The following is a 20,672-nucleotide window of genomic DNA, read 5'->3' on the forward strand; positions in this document are numbered from 1 at the left end:
TTTTAATGTGTGCTGCGTTTTGCATCCTGCCTACAACACCGGCACATGGTGCAAGGGTGCCTGCATTGGCACAAGGCTTCCAAAATAGTGCCAAAGCAGGGTGAAAGGGCAGGAAGTAACGTTTTCGAATAAATATGGCTTATTCTTTCTGTTTCTCTGTGATGCAGGTGACTTGCTGTACTGCAACACAAAACCCATAAACATGCCCCTTAGGGTGGCATCTTTTTGAAAATTACAGTTAAAATTATGCTATGCTTTACGTTATGTTGTCTGAAAAGTTTCAGCACTCCGTCCATCATCTCCTTGTATTTGCTTTGTTCGCCCTAAGTTGGCAGGGTATGCCCACACGTGGGTCCCTTGCTCACTTTACCACTGGATTCAAGCTAGCCTGCTTTATGAGGGGTGTTACCCGAAACCGGTCCCAGGAAGCTTGTTTCCAGTCCAGGGAAGACATGGCTTGGCATTAGGTCTGAACTGTTTCCAGGAGGCACAGGGTCAAGACTGATTTGCATATAGCTGGGTTTGAACTGAGATGGCGAAGTCAGCTAAAGAATGATGATGGATTCAACTCTGATCTGTGACTGGGGGTGAGTGTGTGAAAAGTTTCAGCGCTCCGTCCATCATCTCCTTGTGTTTGCTTTGTTCGCCCTAAATTGGAAGGGTATGCCCAGACGTGGGTCCCTAGCTCACTTTGCCACTGGATTCAAGCTAGCTTGGCTGATGAAGGGTGTTACCCAGAAACTGGTCCCAGGATGCCTGTTTCCAGTTCAGGGAAGACCTGGCTTGGCAGTTCAGGCTGGACTGTTCACATGAGGCACAGTGTCAAGACTGAGGTGGTTAAGAGAGCTAAAGAACGATGATGGATTAAACCCAGATCTGTGACTGGGGTGAGTTTCTGAAAAGTTTCAGCGCTCTGTACATCATGTCCTTGTGTTTGCTTAGTTCACCCTAAGTTGGCAGGGTATGCCCAGTAGTGGGTCCCTTGCTCACTTTGCCACTGGATTCAAGCTAACCTGGCTGAGGAAGGGTGTTACCCTGAAACCGGTCCCAGGATGCTTGTGTCTGGTCCAGGGAAGACCTGGCTTGGCAGTTCAGGCTGGACTGCTCCCATGAGGAACAGGGTCAAGACTGATTTACGTATGGCTGGGTCTGATCTGGGGTGGTGAAGTGAGCTAAAGAACGATGATGGATTCAACCCAGTCCTGTGACTGGGAGTGAGTGTCTGAAAAGTCCCAGCACTCCGTCAATCGTCTACTTGTGTTTGCTTAGTTCACCCTATGTTGGCAGGGTATGCCCAGACAGTGGGTCCTAGCTCACTTTGCCACTGTATTCAAGCTAGCATGGCTGAGGAGGGGTGTTACCTTGAAACCGGTCCCAGGATGCTTGTTTCTGGTCCAGGGAAGACCTGGCTTGGCAGTTCAGGCTGGACTGTTCCCATGAGGAAAATGGTCAAGACTGATTTACATATGCCTGACTCTGAACTAGGTTGGAGAAGTGACTGAAAGAATGATGATGGATTCAACCCAGATCTGTGACTGGGCATGAGTGTCTGAAAATTTTCAGCACTCCGTCCACCATCACCTTGTGTTTGCTTTGTTCACCCTAAGTTGGCATGGTATGCGCAAACGTGGGTCCCTTGCACACATTGCCACTTGATTCAAGCTAGACTGGCTGATGATGGGTGTTACTCAAAACCGGTCCCAGGAAGCTTGTTTGCGGTTCAGGGAAGACCTGGCTTGGCAGTTTGGGCTAGACTGTTCCAATGAGGCACAAAGTCAAGACTGATATGCATTTAGCTGGGTCTGAACATAGGTGGCATATCGAGCTAAAGAATGATGATGGATTAAACCCAGGTCTGTGACTGGTGTAAGTGTCTTAAAAGTTTCAGTGATCCGTCCATCATCTCCTTGTGTTTGCTTTGTTTGCCCTAAGTTGGCAGGGTATGCCCAGACGTGGATCCCTTGCTCACTTTGCCAGTGGATTCAAGCTAGCCTGGCTGATGAAGGGTGTTACCCAGAAACCGGTCCAAGGATGCTTGTTTCCGGTTCAGGGAAGACCTGGCTTGGGAGTTCGGGCTGGACTGTTCCCATGAGGCACAGGGTCAAGACAGATTTGCATGTCGCTGGGTCTGAACTGAGGTGGTGAAGTCAGCTAAAGAATGATGATGGATTCAACCCAGATCTGTGACTGGGGGTGAGTTTCTGAAAAGTTTCAGTGCTCCGTCCATAATCTCATTGTGTTTGTCCCCTTTATATGGGATCAAGGTCTTACTATTTCCCGGAGTATAAATCTCTGGAAACCTGGCAGACAAATGTTCCACGACAAGTAGAATTTTGAACAACCCTTCATAGTCACGATGATCCCTGGGCAATGCATTGGAATTATCATTGAAATGCAGCATATATTGAAATGGTAAAAACCGATCTCTGCTCATTGACACAGCAAAAATGAGTGTTACCCAAATCGTGCAAGAAGACCAGTAGAACTGCAGGCTTGGTTTGTGCATTAGCCCCCTTGTGAGCATAAGGCCCAAAAATGTCTTAAAGTGAAGTAGGAGGCCTTTGGCATGCCATAGAATGAGGCCCTAGAGTACCTGCAAGCTCCCTCAATAATTGTTCTGCATGCAAATTTCTTTGCTACACAATTTCCTCAAGGAATTCAAGAGATGGATGTAGTCAATCAGCAATAAAATTCAATACATCCAGCGTCCCAAGAGAATGGGGGAATTTCAGGGCTGTGCTAAATTTAGAGGCTGCAAAGGGAGCACTCCATCTGTGTTTGCCGCCGCTCACGCCTGCTGTCTGGGTTGGTCTACCCTGCTACAGACTGTGCTTGAAAAAGGGAACATCACAGCTGCCATCATCATCTCCCTCAGAATAGCTGGAAGATAAGTAATTGACTGTAACTGTGCCAACTGAAAAATCACTTTTAGATTCTGCTCCATTTTCTTCTCCCTCAGATGCTGCCTCACTATCTAATCTGAGTTGTCCTCCATAACTCGAGTAAGGGCCTGGGAAGCAGTCATTCATTCACATAGACAGCCTCTCTGCTGACTAAAACCTTCCTTCGAAATTTATTTTTCTAAATCAGTCAGTGGGTGTGCACTTCTGTGAGTTGTGTGCAGCAGTAAATAAACCCTAGGGGCCCAATTCACAGAACTAACTTAAGACAAAGTCCTAAACTTACTACCCTTCTACTTTTCTTGTTTGCTGAAGATGCAGGTTCTCCAAAGACACAAAAAAAAGACACAGTAGGGAGGCATGTCCAAGATGGTGACCGAGTAGAACGTGCCTGCTCATTACTCCATCTTGCTGAGAGAGCCCACCGCCCAAGCCTTGTTTCATCAAACCAGAGAACCCGCTCAAAGCTGTCCGGTAGCCGCTTTGAAGAACAAAAGACGCCCTGAGATGACCGTGAAAAGCTGAGGTGCCAGCCGAGAGGCATTCACTTTGCCTGGTGGGAGCTGGCGGCCTGAGGCCGGTCGCGGCCCTGATGATGTACGAGACCAGTGGAGCCCAAGGTGGTGGTTGGCCGGTACTCCTAACGTTTCCTGAGGGCACCGAGCGATCTAGGGTACTGGCAGTGCCCCACAACTGGACATCAGGGCAAGAAAGCGGGGACAAATTGCGAACACTCAAAGGCCGGGAAAGCCTAGATTCACGACAGGCACTGACAGCGGCTGGCCGATCGATTCTACCCAGCCGGGGTCGTGCTGCCTCCTACGGCGACCAGCGCTCTGCAGCTGCGGTTACCAGGATCCAAAGACACAGGTTGTCTAAAGCATGGGGGGAACTTGCTGAAAGGCCCCCCCTCTGTGAAGCCAAGGTTGGTAGGAGCAAGGTGGTGAAGGAACATGTGGGCCTGGGAAACAGTGATTGGGCCGCGGTTAAGGCCACCCCTAGCATCGAAGACAGATGCGTGCATCGAGAAGTAAAACCCCGGACCAGGTTAGCCCTGCCTCCTGCCACACTGAAGGTGAGACGGTGGGACCTCCTGCACTATAGCAAAGATCGAGGCACTGCAGCCCTACCCTCTGGTGGTCTGGACCTAGTGGATGGGGCTCTGGACAGTGCCTGAAGGGGGAGGGTCTTCTCTCCCACGGGGCCTGTGTGAAGCAGCCTGTACAGTAGAGGTCCCAAGAACGTGTTCAGTGGCATGCCCAGAGGCTCAGAGAGGAACTGAGTTGCCCAATCGGCTGGGACTTCCTGTGATGCCTGGGGTGCACCCACCTAGGTGAGGGGCCCCACCTGAAGAAATTACTGAACTACCTATACCTATGTGAGTGCTCCCCCTCATATGTCACTCCTTTATTTCCTCAGGAGTCTCCCACAAGACCTTACCTCCTGGTCCTTGGAGACTGATCCTAGGGGGAGAGTGGATTGGTAGCTAACAGTAGACCTTGCCCTTGGGAGACCTACTGAGCTGCGCACCCGTCCTTATTCAGGCACTAGGAGACCCCTGGGGATACAAAAAGCAGCAGCCTACATGCAGAGCATACTCATCCCTCACTCAACTTGGTGATCAGCAAGGGGAAAAAGGATCGCTGAGCCAAGGACATCCTCATTGAGGTACCAAACTCCAGTACTGACACATCAGCAACCCTTCCAGACATGCAAGTTCTTAATGACACAAGTGACACCAAGACCCCGCTCACCCGCTCTTTTATAGAAACACATTTGCCTCCCTCAGGGATGACTTACAAACTGTGAAGAAGGAACTCGCTCAGGAAATCAGAGAGGTGAGGAAAGACGTGAATGCACTGGGAGAGAGGGTCGACACACTAGAGTCACAGGGCATGACTAGAGACGAAGAGATCGAACAACTGCAACAAGAAGTGGTCCACCTTAGGGACCAACACCTAGATCTCCAAGCTCATTCCGAAGTAAGAGTATCGCTCGCGGTGAAATAACAAATGCATCCAGGGGATTCCAAGTGGAGCAGAGGGTCAAAACATTGCATCATTTGTGGGAGCTCTCTTTAGATCAATCTTGGGGGATCCTCCCCAACTAGACCACTTATGGTGTCGGCCCGAAGAGGCCTTTTCCGGCCCCCCTGCCAACATCCTTACCTGTGTCCATGACTTCCAGCTGAAGGAACGCATCCTCTAAAAAGTTCAAGACAGTCATCCAGTCCAGTTTTCAGGGACATCAATCCATTCTCCTTCAAGATCTCGGAGACTTCATGCTGCAAAAAAGAAGGGTGTTCCTACTGATCATGACTCCATTGAAGTCCCTTACTCTTGGGGTCACCCTTTTCGAATAATCTTCCACCTGGAAGGGAGGATTCACCAGATCCGCTCTGCGAAGGAGGCTCACCAACTGCTGAACATCACCGACAACCCCCCCATAGAATCTTCCACCGACTGCCAGCTCGGGCAAAGAACCAGGGACTCATAAATGGAAAACAATAGGCCGTACCTCAACCCAGAGACAATAGCCAGAAAACGCAGGGCAGTCCTAGTTTCCCTAAGAGATAACACTCCTGGCCAGTGTGAATGGATTCTTGTTTCCCCAACAAGTCGCCAGCACTAAGCTGATCTGAGGATTCTATGGTCCCTTTCCAGCCCTTTCAGAATGAGGGTGGGCCTGGGCAAGATGGGGGGAACTTGGCACTGCAGACCTCTTCAACCTCTCTCTTATGGGTATTACTGCCCTGGACATATAATAATTTTTGCGTGAAATGTTATTTGTTTGTTATCTTGAATTGGGTTTGTTGGGCCTCCACCTACTCCTGAGTTCCCCTAGACCGTACTTCAAAGAGCGCCTCATCATTAAGCCACTGGCCACAAGCAGACTATCCTCTAACCCATGGTTGTCGCACTTTCCCCTCCCTTAACGAGCTCCAATAGAACCACTTAGATATTCTCATAATGGCCCAGACTCTTAAAATAATCACATAGAACTTGGGCTCCCCTGGCACACTGACACACTTACTATAGGAATGCCCTAAAAGTGCCAACTATTGGACTCACATGTTCAATGATATCGACATTCATTTCAATACACAGCTTCCCCACTTCCCAGCCTACAGTTTTCTATGTCTACCCAACGCCCTTGCATTTTGTCTTAAATAACGAAGAGGCCACCAGATAGGTCTGGCCCCCATGAACTGTAGCTGTGGCTTACACAATCTTATCTTATTGGGGTGGGGTAGGAGAATGAGAGAAGGAGAGAAGGGGAGATAGGAGGTGGGAGAGGCTCTCCCTTGGAGGAGAGGGGAAGTTCTGGGAACCCTGACCCACCGGATCGAGACCTGCACTAACCAAACCACAGAACTCTTCACCTTCATCAGAGAGTTCACCTGCCCATCAGCCACTGAAAACTCAATGTCCTCCACACAGGAACTCTGGGACTCCCTCGACAATCCCTTCCACAACAAGATAGCATCCATCTACACAAACTTCGATCCCCAACTCCCCGACCTCCTCAGCATCCCATCGACAACCACCGACAACCACCCACTCGCCACATGGGAATAATTCACCACACAGAACACAACCACTCTGATTAACTTTATCCACTCTGGAGCACACACAGACCCATGCCCCCACCGGCTTTTTCAACCTCAGAAGAAATAAGAGCAGCCAACAGCTCACAATCATCCTCACTGTCTCCGTAACCATAGCCACCTTTCCTGATGTCCTGGAGCATGCAGAGGTAAAACCCCTCAACAAGAAACCATCCACAGACCCCAGCGAGCTCCAGAACTACCATCCATCTCTCTGGTTCTATTCTCAGGAAAAGTCCTGGAGAAGACGGTCCAACTCAACGAACACCTGATGATGTCTGCACCATACTAGACAGAAGAGAATCAGCCAGCCCGATCCTGCTTGACCCCTCTGCGGCCTTCTACACCATATCACAAAACACACTCAATGATCGACTATGCCACATTGGAATTACAGTTGATGCACTCAAATGGATGGCATCCTTTCTCATGGGAAGCATCCACAGGGTCTGCCTTCCTCCCTTTCACTACCTTCACCTCACAACCCAAGCGCACTATCTGCAGCATACCCCAAAGCTCATCTCTCAGTCCAACCCTCTTCAACATCTACATAGCACCACTCTCAGATATCTTCATATCACACAACATCAACATCATCTCCTATGCCAATGATACCCAGCTCGACCTCTCGCTGTCAGTGGGCCTCACCAACAAAGACCAACTTCCACAACTGTATGAAGAATGTTTCAGCCTGGAAGAAGTACCACTACCTGAAGCTCACCACAGACAAAACTGAAGTTACCATTTTCAGCAGAAACACTGCCCTCTGGAATGACCCCTGGTAGCCAGCGGGGCTTGGACCCACCCAATGCCGAAAAACCACACCCAGCCACCTCAGCATCATTCTGGGCTGTGAACTCTCCGTGAACCGTCAGGTGAAAGCCATCTCCTCAGCCTGCTTCCCCATGCTCTGCAAAATTTTTAAGTGGCTCCACATCAGAGCCAGGAAATCGGTGACACAGGCCCTCATCACCAGCTGACTGGACTACAGTAACACACTCTATGAAGACACCACCACCAAACACATGCAAAGACTCCAAACTATCCAGAATGCAGCTGTCAGACTGATCTTCAACCTGCCCAAGAGGACCCACATCACCCAGCAACTGAAGGACCTCCACTGGCTGACCCATACCTACAAAGTCCACACAACCAAGGACCCACCTACATGAACCACAACCTGCACTTCCACCAACCTACCAGGAACCACTGCTCCACACACCTTCCTGTCACACAGACACCATGCATCTGTTGCTGATGCTCTGGAGGACGCTCCTTCTTCCATCGTGCCACCAAAGCCTGACCCTCGCTGACCCACTTCAGAAAGGGAATTAAGACCTGGGTCTTTGACTGATACCCACAGCACAGAGCCTGGATATTCTCTCAGGTGATAAGCTGCGCTATACAAATACAAATTGATTTATTGACTAGTCAAGCTTGTTGCAGGGTCCTCCACTACATGCAAACACATGTTGCCACATTTTAAGTAACATTTGAGTCCTTTGCACAAGACCTTTGACTTTCTACTATATGCAGGTTATGCAGCAAATGGTAGATTATAGGGCATGTGCAGTAATCTGTCCTCAAGGAAAAACACACATCAGAAACAAAATACATATATATGGCCACCAAAGGTGGTTGAATGATATGCTAAAAGTTGATCCCTTAACAACATTTCTTTCCTTTTTTGCAAATGTGTGGTTCCCCTGGGGCCTTGATCGCCCCCCCCCCCCGGTGAAAACACACATTTGGAAGACAATATGGGGCCCCACAGTGGTTGCCCATTTGCCAAGAGGGCTGACCCCCTGAGAATGTCATGATTTAATTATTTTTTGTATTAACATTAGTTTCACTCCTACTTCTTTAGAAAGTGCAATGTAAACCATGAAATGCACCAGAATTGCTGCGCATCGACAAACCAGGCATATGAAACTACACAGTGGCTGTGGTATAATAATATCACGAAACACTTTGGCAAGCTAAACTACGCCATGTAGGTCATCATAATACAACTCGGATAGCAAGGAAACCCCCATGTAGGCAGAGAAGGAGGAGGGAGTGTTTTTATTTATGGCAGTGCCTATTCCTCAATGACCTCAGGGAGTAGGAGGTCTTACAGTTTTACAGACTCAAGAAGGAGTCCATCATGGAATTGCTGGAGTAGATTGGGCAAAGTCTCCAGCCACTAACTTCAAGGCTCTCTAACATTCCACCACATGTAAGACTTATGGGTGTGGTCCACATGCTTGCATAAGGTTCCTTCCAAGAACAACAGAAAGATTGGCAGGCATCTCTCAGAGGGCAATTTTTTGCCTTTCCCCCCTTTGTTTTGGATGCCATATTAAAACTCAATTGGCCACAAAGCAAGGCTTCTGTTGTTGTATGGTTCATTCTTTATCAGTCAGACTGAGGTTGGGCAACATACATGCCAAAAGTCTGCGAGACTGACTCGACGCACACCACGTTGGCGTTAGTCCTGGATAGCTCACAGTGCACCTCCTGTACCTCTAAACTTTAGAAGGTACCGGAGGTTATGTGCAATCTCAGAGCATGACAACTCTGACTCCCCAAGGAAATCATGGAAACAGATCAGTCCCTTGCATCAGTAACTCATGCATGCCCAATGGGAGAAACAAGAAATACTCAAATTGGCATTGCACTAATTTATTGGTGCATTGTGATTCTTGTTTAAAATGCATGCGCTGCAATGATTAACAAAAAGAAACAAAACAGAGTAATCAGCATTACTAGAATCGTAAAGGAGATTAACAATTCAACTATTGTGCTTCATAAGCATACATGTATAAGAACACATGATTATCAGCATACATGTATAATCATATATATACGCTTAAGTAGCACTTCCTAACCCAGCAGGTTTAGGGGCTGTGAATCTACCTGAATACCTTTGAGTGATCTGAATCTCCAGTTATCTATGGGCATGTTTCATATGGGAGCATGCTCTTGCATACAGCAGCACATGGTCCTTCTCAAGAATGTAGACAGGATTCAGCTGGGCTGGAATTCAGGCACGGGGTGACCTTTGCACTTGGCAGTGACAGTGAAATGCTCCTCTATCTAAACAAAGGATTGGTGTCCTATATATACTGAACTTCACCTATGTTACCATACCAGAGTCCCAGTCAGGCCGCCATTATTGATTCTTCCCTTGCAGGGTTGTCGCCAACGGACAACAACAAACATCAACAATTTGCGCAGTGATCTTAAGCATGGTACATAATGTTCAAGGCCCTAATAATTTGACTACGAAGTATAAATGTAAGCAAATCCATTTAATAGATCATTATCCTATATGTGCACACATGCAACTGTATGTCAAATTCAACATTTAAGAAATATGTCAACTTTAGACATGAAGTTGTAAAATGGTGATGTTCCTTACCCGAGGCCTATATAAATATATAATACAATGCCATAGCTGTTTTTTCTTCATGTTATTGCTGCAATTGATTGCACACAAGTGCAATTTGTGCCCCTTGCTCCAACATCCCACCTGTACAAAAATTGCAAGCACACATACTCCATCAATGTCCAGGCCATAGTGGATTATCAGGGAATATTCATAAATGTGCTGGCTAAATATCCTGGGATTGCAGAGATGCCTTCATCTTCCTCCACAGTATCATCAATGAGTGGTTTCAGAATGGCCCATATAGGAAATGCCGACTCATTGGTAAGGAAATCACAAATATACTTAATACCAACACAATACCCATCTTTGTGTTTGCTTAGGGATTTTGTATCTTATGCAGGTATAGTCAGAATAACTGACTATACATTGTATACAATGATGATCCATTGTCTCATTCCCTCACTAATCCTGCAATGAAAGTAATGTAAAATCAACTATGGGAAGTATTGTGGCAACTCACACTGTGTGATTAGACATAATCAGTTTTTATGCACTGCTTACCAATTCAACATAATAATCGTGTGGTTCACAAGTGAAATAAATGTGAGTAGAAAGGGCACAAATTAGTTATGAGTGGGATGTGTGTATGTTCAGTGGTATATCTAGCTCAGTAATTTGTGAAAGTTCCCCTAAAATAATGGGTTTTGAACAAATCAGGTGTTCCTACGCAATATGTGGCAGTACATTTGTATTTTGAACAAAATTTCAGGAGCAATAATGGAAGAAGTAGTTGTAAATTCCATTTATGCCATGCACTGTAAGTAAAGCTTCAATTTGTGTGTAAATGGCAAATCTAGGTACATATGTGATACTAAAAGCACAAAGTACACAAATGTCTCAGCCATTCTTACTCTCTAGGTCCAAACATACACATAGTTATCAAACCACATTGACATTCTTCATCAATGTGATAGATGACCAGTTTGATGACTCAGGTTGACTACATTTCCTACATCTCAGTCCATCAATTTTGTATTTTTTTTGTCCTCATTGTACAATAAGTAGGTAAGAAGATGGCAGGTTCCCTCTTTCAAAACTTTACCAACTAGGTCTTTCCCCCAACTCTCAATTAGAGCAGAGGTGAAGCCGCATTCTTGTGAGGGCCCATCCTTCTAATTCCAATTCCAGCTGAAAGCTTTGCTTGTGGACCATCCACAGCTGATCCCCTTGGATTATGCCTTATTGCCATGGTACATAATTATTGGATTTCCCACTCCTCTTAAACCTCTTATTAAGTATGTACTCCTTTATTCTTTTCCAGTTTAAAAAGGCAGTTCTCGTACTTTGCCCTCTACCACATTCCAACTTATTGACTATCTGCACTGATAATAACAATTCATGCAGCATTGGGGGGGTTGCCATGTATCCATTTTATACATATCTCTCGCCTAGCCAGTAAAATTAATATAAATAGTAATCTATTTTGTCTATTGTTTAAGTGTGGTAACATAGCTTCTTCAGTATTTTCACTAACAACCCCAAAGATAATCAGATCTATGCTTACCTCAATATCATGACCCATCACTTCATTTAGGACCTTACCAACATTGGACCAGAACAGCTGGAGTTGGGGACACTGCCAAAACATGTGGATGTCAATTGCTCTTTCTTCACCACATTTCGGACATACCTTCAACTTCCAACTAGTCATCTTCGGAAGCTTTTTCCGGAGACCAGTATGCTCTTTGTAATGTGAAGAGATGATTTTTTTTGAGAGGTGCAGACTTTATTGTATACCATAGTGTAGCCATAGATAATTGCCATATGTGTTTCACATCCCGCTTCCTCAGGTCTTTCCCTCAGAGCTGGACAGTGTGAAGTCCTCCTCTCCAGCCTGAATCATAGGCCAGTACCACTTGGACACTTCTTTCTTTAGTGGGCCTCTTTGTAGTTCCTCCTCTAATTTAATGTCTCCTGCCCTGTCTTTCCCCAAGTCCTTCGCTCAACTTGTCAGTCGAAAGTATTTAAACTTAAACAGATTACCGCTGACTCTTACTGACAGGGATTCCTAACCTAACATAGCACCTTCTTCTACCAACTGCCCCCACTTCAGTATTTCTTCCTCTTTCAGGGGAGTCGATAGTTTGTCTCTGAGGCATGCTGGAGTTCCTGGAGAATCACGAATTAGGGCATAGGTGCTATAATATGGGGTGCTTAAAATTCTCATGATTTGTAAGGGTGGGTGGAGTTTGCGGAGTTGCACTAAGCGGTATTCCGCGGAGGTGCTTAAAAACTCTGTGGGATTCAACGAAGTTCAGCTTTGTCCTACTGTAAGAACACTGATCATCCCCACTCCCAGCACTTACCTCTCAGCACCGCCTACTGTCCTCAGTGATGTTTGCTGAAAGGGCACCTGGCTGCCGCAACGATTGGGGCTACTAACCGCCAATCATCTGAAAACCTGGTGTGTGCAATCAGTTGCTGCCGGAGGTGACCCCCAGCATTGGTCGTATTGGGCGACTTTAAGATTGTGGCTACCCACCCACTAACTGCAGCAACCACAGCCTGTTCCTCTGATTGTGGCTGGAGCTGCCATGAGCAATCATAGACGCGGCATACTATGGAGGCCTCACAGGACCCCTCACAAGACTGCGGGCCAAGGGACAACAAATCAGGGCCACCGTATATTGCTGACCACTTTCTGCTCGCCCTGCCAATTTTGACCTCCTGGCCATGGTACCACCATCATAGCTACAGTTAATCAGTGCCATTAATTGGACATCACTGCTCCCTACCCAGCCTGCCCCACACTGACCGTGTCAACAGGAGGCCTCTCCTTTTGTGCACAGGTGAGAAAGCCACTTAGCCGCTACCGTACTCGCAGCCCCCAGATACAGGTCAGTGCGTGGGTTATTCATTAGGGGTGCCAATTTATTGGTGCAGGGCCCCCGACCTCTACACCTTTGTGTTGTCTGCTAGTGCCATCCCAAAATGATTGCGTGAAGAAGATGCCCTTTCCAGGATGTAGTCATGTATGCCCGAGTGCTGCTGGCTTGTGTGTGCGCTCTTGTTTGGTGTTATCAGTTTCACAGTATCATTCTGTGCTTTTTCTAAGCACCCAGCTAATTCTCAAAGCATGAGTAGGGGGCATATGTATCAAACGATTTTGTATTTGCAAACGCTGCGATTCGCAAAAAAGAAAGCGTTTGCGAATACAAAATCGCAAAATGAGATGTATGAGCCATTTTTGCATCGCATTATTAAGGAATCGCTAATTTTGCGATTTCTTAATTTTGCGTAAGCATTTAAGGAATCGCAAATTGGGATTCCTTAAATGCTATGTAACACGCACCCAAGTTGTGCGATTTCTCCTTGAAAAATCGCAAATTACCACCTACTTCAAGTTGGTGGTAATTTGCGATTTCTTTGAAAAATGCAATTTTTGGCATTTTTCAAAGTGCCATGTGGCGCACATACATGCCCTTAGGGCATGTATGTGCACCATATGCGCACACATGATAATTTCAGGGGTGCATCAATGTGTCATCATGACACCCTTGCACCTTTGAAATTATTCTCAATTTGCGATTAGCAAATTGCGATTCGCAATTTGAGAATGACTTCCCATTCATTGCTATGGGCCTCCTGGCCCATAGGAATGAATGGGAAGGTATTCCTTAATTGCGATTTCGCAATTTGCTAATCGCAATTAAGGAATATTAAGAATTCGCAAAATATGTGCGAATTTTTAAATACTTCCCGTTTTGCAATTCTCAAATAGCGATTCTCAAAAAATCGCTATTTAAGATTCGCAAATGGAGATTTTGATACATATGCCCCTAGATCTCATGTGACCTTGCCCTGTAATCTCGGTAGAAGGCAGGCGATGAAGTCATCTCACGGTTTCACAGCATGCCTACAGTGGAGCAGACTGGGGAACCACAAGGGTTTAAAAAGTGTGTCCCTGAGCCACTAGGGCTTAAAGCAGGGGTGGGAAGTGTGGGCAAACTCCACTATGCGGCAGAATCAGATTTTTCCTGTAACTCCACGCTCCAACGGAGCGCAGAGTTGGTGAAAATTCCACAAACTCCTCAGGCAGAGCGGAATTGACCGCCCACACTTTCTGATTTGGTGCTACAATTTACAAGCTGATAAGAGCGTCCTCAGCCTGACTTTTTAAAAGTATTTGGGATGTCCAAACTTATAGAGAAAGACATTTCCTTCTGTCATTGCTTGTTGGTATAATGCGTAAGAGGAGAGTGTTCCTTATATGACATTTTTTTTAACTGAAATGCCCAACAGTATATCCGGAGGTCCGGACTTGCAATCTCTCCATGTTCTTTTTTCCTCTCAACTTTTTCCGTGCTATTCTCACCCCCCTGGTGGCCCAAATAAAGCTGTTCAATTCCCCCTGTAGCTTTTTAATCCATACCGATTTGAATTCTAGGGGTATGGTGTTAAAGATGTAGGTGAATTTGGATAGTATTGACATCTTTATATCATTAGATCTCCCCATGTAAGATGGTGGTAAACCAGCCCATACTTTCAATAGCTTCCTCGTCTCCTCAATATTCATATTAAAATTGACGTCAGCTAATTCATCTGTGTTTTTGTCACCAATATCCCTAGGTATCTCATCCTGTCCTTTAAAGGGGATTAGGGTTTGGAGAGCTCCACTCCATAATTTTGATGATTAATTTGATACCCTGAAACTTCCCCAAATCTTTCCGAAATTTCAGTGATATTTGGTAGTTACATTACTAAATCACTTTTAAAAATCATTAGGTCATCTGCATATAGTGCTACTTTTTTCTGCCACCCTTAGAACTGGAAGGGAATAACCTCTTGAGAAGCTTTAATTACGTTAGTTAGGGGTTCTATATATAAATTAAAGAGCAACGGTGAAAGTGGGCATCCATGACAAGTACCTCTTTTAATGCATAATTCCTTTGTAAGGTTTCCATTTACCAGAATCTTAGCCGTAGGGCGTTTATACATACAGGTCAATGCCATTGAGAAGTTTTCTTCTAGCCCATTATAATTAATAGCTATATCAAAAAAGAACCAAATGACCCGGTCAAAAGCTTTAGCTGCATCAAAAGTAAGCCCTGCAAGGGATGTTTTTTATTGTGTGGCTATGTCTATTGCTCCAATTAGTTATTGAGTCAATTCATACAATTGTCTTCCTCTAATAAACCCTTTCTGATCCCCGGGCACCAGATGCCCTATCACTTTACCCAGTTGTCTAGCCAGTATCTGGTATATATTTTATAGTTACTGTTTAGTAGTGATATACATCTGTAGGATTCACAGCACTTTGGGTCCTTCCTTGGCTTCAATATTATACTGATAGTGGCCTCATTCCAAGATTTTGGTAAGACCTGTCCCTCTAAAAAACGGTATTTGACAATTTAGTTTATATGGGGGCTAGAACTTAAAGCTCATTTGGGAGCGCGACTGGACATGCTGCCTTCCCTTTCTTTATGTTCCTTTTCACCTCCATCACATCTTCTATAGCTATTTCAGAATTAATCTCTCTCTGTTCATTTTGTAACATTGGGATATCTGATTTCTTAAAAAAAAAATGTTTTATTTATCATTTTCACAAGAAGAAAATCAAATACAGCAAAGGTCCATATGTTACTTAGTAGCTACCACATGATACAACATCTTCTGTCCTGTTCTAGTTGAGAGTACAGCAAACAATATCTATAAGTAACAATTAATTCATTCTTCTGATGTCTGTTCATCTTCTGAGTTTAAATGTTGGAAGAAAGAAATAAAGGCTCCTTCAATCTCTAGATCATTCATAGTAACATTAGCTTGATCCTCCCTTTGAATAGCCAAGATCTTGTTTCTATTTTGTTCAGTCTTCAGCTTCCAGGCTAAAGGTTTCCCACTACCTTCTGTGTTTTCATGATGCGACAGCTTACTATCTTCCCATTTACTTCTAACTCTTGTCTCTAAGATGTTTACCAGGTTATTCTTCTTCTCTTTTATATCGTCTTCTATTTTCTCATCTTCTCGGCTGGCAGAAACATGACTGCCAGCTAAGAAGCTCGGTTGGGAGCACCCAAGACCTCTAGGCAGACTACAAACTAATATGCGATCTTTCCCAGAAGAATGCCCTAATGAATAATATACAACCATAAAAATATACAGGACACAGGGACTTACAATTGCATCAGGGCTGAGAAGTTGCTTGAGAGTTGGCGTCCCCATGCGCTATTTGGTGCGGGCGGGTCCATGCATCAGAAACCAGTGGAGCCCTCTGAGGGTGCACCAGAACGGCAGCTGCGTGTGGGCAGAAGCAGCCACAGAGCTGCAGTGGAGTAGACATGCGGCTGCCCCGGTTTACTTTCAAAGGCTTCCAGGAGATCACAGAAGCAGGAAAAAGAGTGTGTGAACCCTCCACCACGTCCATGACACCGGTAAGTAGCCAGGGAGGGGGCAGGAGAAATGCACAAGTCACCTCTTTTCCATCCAATGCTCCTAACTGTGCTAAAGTAGTAATTATTCCCTATTTTCCCTCCACTGTCTCTGGTCTTTTCCACATTGACTACAAAAATGTATGCCTACAGATTTTACATTTTGATCGTGATATTATGGTCAGACATTTTTGGGGAGTTCATTGTCATGAACCTTACTCTTGGTGGCACTTTATCACGATGTGTACGGAAGGTTTGGCACTGTGGTCATGGTAAGAGGCATGTTTTTCTAGGTTGTCGTATGGGATATCTAAGGAGTAAGAGGGAAACAATGGTGTCCTTGATGAGGTACAATCTGTAATATTTCATGGTCTGTGTATCCCATGTGTGATGTGTTTTGCTTGTAGTACCTTTTCCTGTGTTCTCCACTTCTGAGCATCAAGGACAGGAGCTGCTGAGCGTGAATGAGATTGTGGTTTTCCTGCAGGTAGTCTGCATCACTGTGGTCCAAGTATGTGGCTTTATCCAGGCATTGTAAGTGGAGTCAGGTGTCGTGTTGATACCAGTAACATTTCCATTATGGGTATGACCCTAGGTGCATATCATACCATGACCTATGTGCATTGATTGTCATTGCAAAAGTATTTTCATTTTGAATGCTGGTGACTATTTGAGCTGTTCTCTTCCTAGTTGGTAATGGTAAAGTGTTTGCTTTTGTTTTATACACCCCCAGTGGAGGCTGACAAAGATTACACTGGGAAGCAAGGTATTAGCTACTGTTGGACTTGGCCCTTCTGGCAGGTTCACCCCTGAAACTTTTGGCTTTTTACTGTGACCTGGTGTTAGTGATTTTTGGCTTCTGCGCACTTCACCACTGTGTCCCAGGGTAAGGTGCGTGCGTGTAGTAAGGTTGGCCTGCCCTCCCATAGGAATGCATGAGGGAATGTATGTGTCCCTGGTAGTTCCTGATGCGTGGGGAGTGCAGGTGCGAGTTTGGTATGTGCGGACTCGTGTGATTAAATGCTGCGCGATGATGTGTGCTGTGTTACTGTAGCTAGTGTGGAAGTGCCACTTCTAGACGCTGGCATAAATGTGCAGTGACTGCCTGTCGCGTGATTGGCTGGCTGAGGTCATGTGATGGGCTAGGGAATCCCCAGAGTCAGGAGGAGTCACCCAGTGGTGAATGGGGAGATCAGCAGCTAGATGGGTGGGAGGAGTGCACCTAGGACCTGAATAGGGCTGGGCTTTCCCCACACAATGCTGGCTCCGCCCCCTGTGGTGCGACTGATGACCCTGGCATGCTCTCTGAATAGGGAGAGGGGCTGAGCAAAACAAAGTGCTCAGGAACCAGTTGTAACTGGTTCGCCCCTTCCCTGCACCTTGAGACAAAGGTGAACCTGTGTATAAAATGGGGCTGTGACCCCAAGTAAAATGTTCTCTTCCAGGATCCTATCTGAGGGGGGCTGCTGCTGCTGCTGGAGGCCAGGAGGAACCGCCACTTGGGACTGCCTTCCTGCCTGGAGGGCCCAGTGAGCTGGCCCCTGGCCCAGCCTTGCCCCCCTGCTTACCTGCCTGAACTTTACCAGGACTTTGTTCCTGGACCTTGCCTGCCAGCGCCTGGGAAGCGCTGCACTTTTATTTGAGAAGCGCCTGCATCTGTGGCTAGCAGCGCGGCGCTACGATAATCTAGGAGGGAACCCCGACGTAGGGCAGCTGCAACGTGTAGGCTGTGCCCTTTACGCTTGGCTTGCACAGTCTAGCCCTGACTCTGCTGGACGAAGGACGTTTTGAGTAGGCCTGGGCGGTAAATTCCGTTCCGCTCGCGAAATTTGCGGAATTTGGGTAATTTCGCGTTCCGCGGAGAACGCGAAATTGCCCAAAATTCTGCTTTCCGCGTCTTCGCGAACATTTTTGCTTGTTCGCGTTCTCAAAATGCGTGTTTGCGAGATATTTCTCCCCGAGCACGCAAACAGCGATTGTGAACAGGAAAAAAGCATCGCGAACAAGCAATTCCGCGTGTTCGCGGAATTTCTGCGTGTTCGCGGAGATTTTTACCGTTTCGCAGAGATTTGCGTAACGCGGTTACGCAAATTCCGCCCACCCCTAGTTTTGAGCCCCTGAAAGGCTAGGTTGGCCTATGGACAGTCACAGGTGGTGACTTATGTAAGGTTGGCGCAATTGTGTTTTCCTGCACCTCTGAATGTGTTTTTATGCGTCATGTGCCTTGTTTTTACACCGCTGAATGTATGTTATGCATCATGTGTTTCCCTTCCCTACACCTCTGAATATGTTGTGATGCATCATGTGTAATGTGCTTATACCCCTACAGGTATTGTGGTTGTTTTTCTCCTAGTACAGGTGGTGCTAGTGAGGTCCTGGTTCCCTGCGCAATATTTTCCTAAGGTGGTTAGGGTTGCGTAGGTGGTACTTAACAGTTACCAGTGGTTACTGGTTGTGCGCTACATTTTCTAATTGGTGCTCCAGTGATTATATGTGCGATGTTCTAAAGTGATATTTCTACAACGTGCTAGTTCCAAAAGTGCTTATTCCTGACAGTGGTCCAGGTGGCCCTGTCTTGTACATATCCCTGTAAATTCTGCTCGTGCCTGTTGGCACATTGTAAAGTGTGTGTTTTTATCTAATGTGTTTTGGTATAATACAAAGGCTATTTTTACATAATACCTTGTGTGGAGTTTCTTTTGTAGTGGGCCTTGGGTGTTGTTGCTTGGTGCGCGCGCAAACGCTTTACACATTGCCTCCGGGATAAGTCTGACTGCTCGTGCCAAGCTACCAAGGGGGTGAGCAGGGGTTATCTTTGGCGTGTAACTCCCCAGCCCTGACTAGAGTGGTGGTTTCTGCCTGGCTTTGGCGCAAGCCCTAGCCAACCAGAAATCGCCATTTCTAACAGCTACTCTTTGAGAAATAGGAATTTTGCGGTAAATAACATCGCACCTGAAAACATGTGCAAAAGTCCCCTCATTGTACCTGTAATTAACACACAAGCAGGGAACCATGGGGCAAATCATAACTGAGAAACACCCATTATACCTCTGGCATCATCAACACGAGGCAAACAAAGAGGAACAAAAATGTAAATTACACCTTCCTTGCGCCCCTTTTTTAAAGTGCAATCCAAGCAAGCCCTAACTAAAACATCAGCTAGGGAGTTGCAGGAAGAGTTTATAGCTAAGACCAAAAGCAGGAGCAGAGACGCAGAGAAACAACAAAGGTTTCACAGGAGAAGAGGTTACTGTTAGTAACAGATTCCAAATGCCAAATTTGGCTCAGTAACACCAGCAGCAGTCACAAAAACAAACAGAGCATTCACAGATAGAGGAATTGATGGAAAGCGTAATCTCTGAGATGAGGGTAAATTTTGCCAAATCGGAAAAGAATCAAGAAAAAATACAAGGGACATGTGAGGCCCTTGATGGAAAGGTAAATACCTCATTGGAAAGAGTATTGGGAGTAGAAACTTCCTTAGATAAACTTGGGAGAGAAGTAGAAGCTAGTCAGGTTGAAATACAGATCTTAAAAACCAGCGAGGAACTGAGGGATAAAATTGAGATGTTAGAAAATAATGCAAGAAGGAATAGTCTTAGGATTCTGAACGTTCCGGAGGGAATTGAAGGAGATGACATTAAGAGTTTTGTGATTAAGCTCCTAAAAGATTTTATCCCGGGACTAGAAGATTCAGGTTTAGAAGACATGCAAAGGGTGCACCGAGGTCCTTTTTAAAAACAGAAAAATGAGTAAAAGTTAGTACTTTAGTGAATTTTAAATCTTATGTCTTGAAGGAAAAAATCTCTCTGAAAGCCGACACCTTTACGAAAGGGGAATGTTCAATTCAAATCCTCTCAGATATATCAAGTGCTATGCAGGATTGGCAATGGGAATTGGGCCAATACATACAGGAACTTAAGACCCTGGGGGCCACAGCTCAGATGCGTTTCCCTGCTTCTCTGGAAATTATGCGGAGTAATCAAATGTACAATATAAGAGAGCCCAAGGAAGTAGAGAGGCTCATAGACCGCATAAAAGTGCAGCAGGAGTAGAAAAAGAAATATGGGGCAGAATATAAGACGCAAATATGGATGCCTAGAGAGAAGGGTTCTCAAAAAGGACAATCTATGATTTGCCCAAGGAAGATTGGGAGGGTTCTCAAGGGGGGACGGGAGTGGGAAGGCGTGTCACAATGAATTTCATGATTATAATTTCTTCACCAGATGTGGGAGCATATAGGAAAAAAGAAATACATTTTGCCCTTTGTGCAATTTACAGGTACATTGGGGCCCCAGGGTGGAATGTCAGATAAAAAAGAAGGAACAACCAGTGCACACATTAGGAAGAGGGACCATGAGTAA

The sequence above is a fragment of the Triturus cristatus genome, chromosome 5_1 (assembly GCF_964204655.1).
Source record: "Triturus cristatus chromosome 5_1, aTriCri1.1, whole genome shotgun sequence".
Lineage (NCBI taxonomy): Eukaryota > Metazoa > Chordata > Amphibia > Caudata > Salamandridae > Triturus > Triturus cristatus.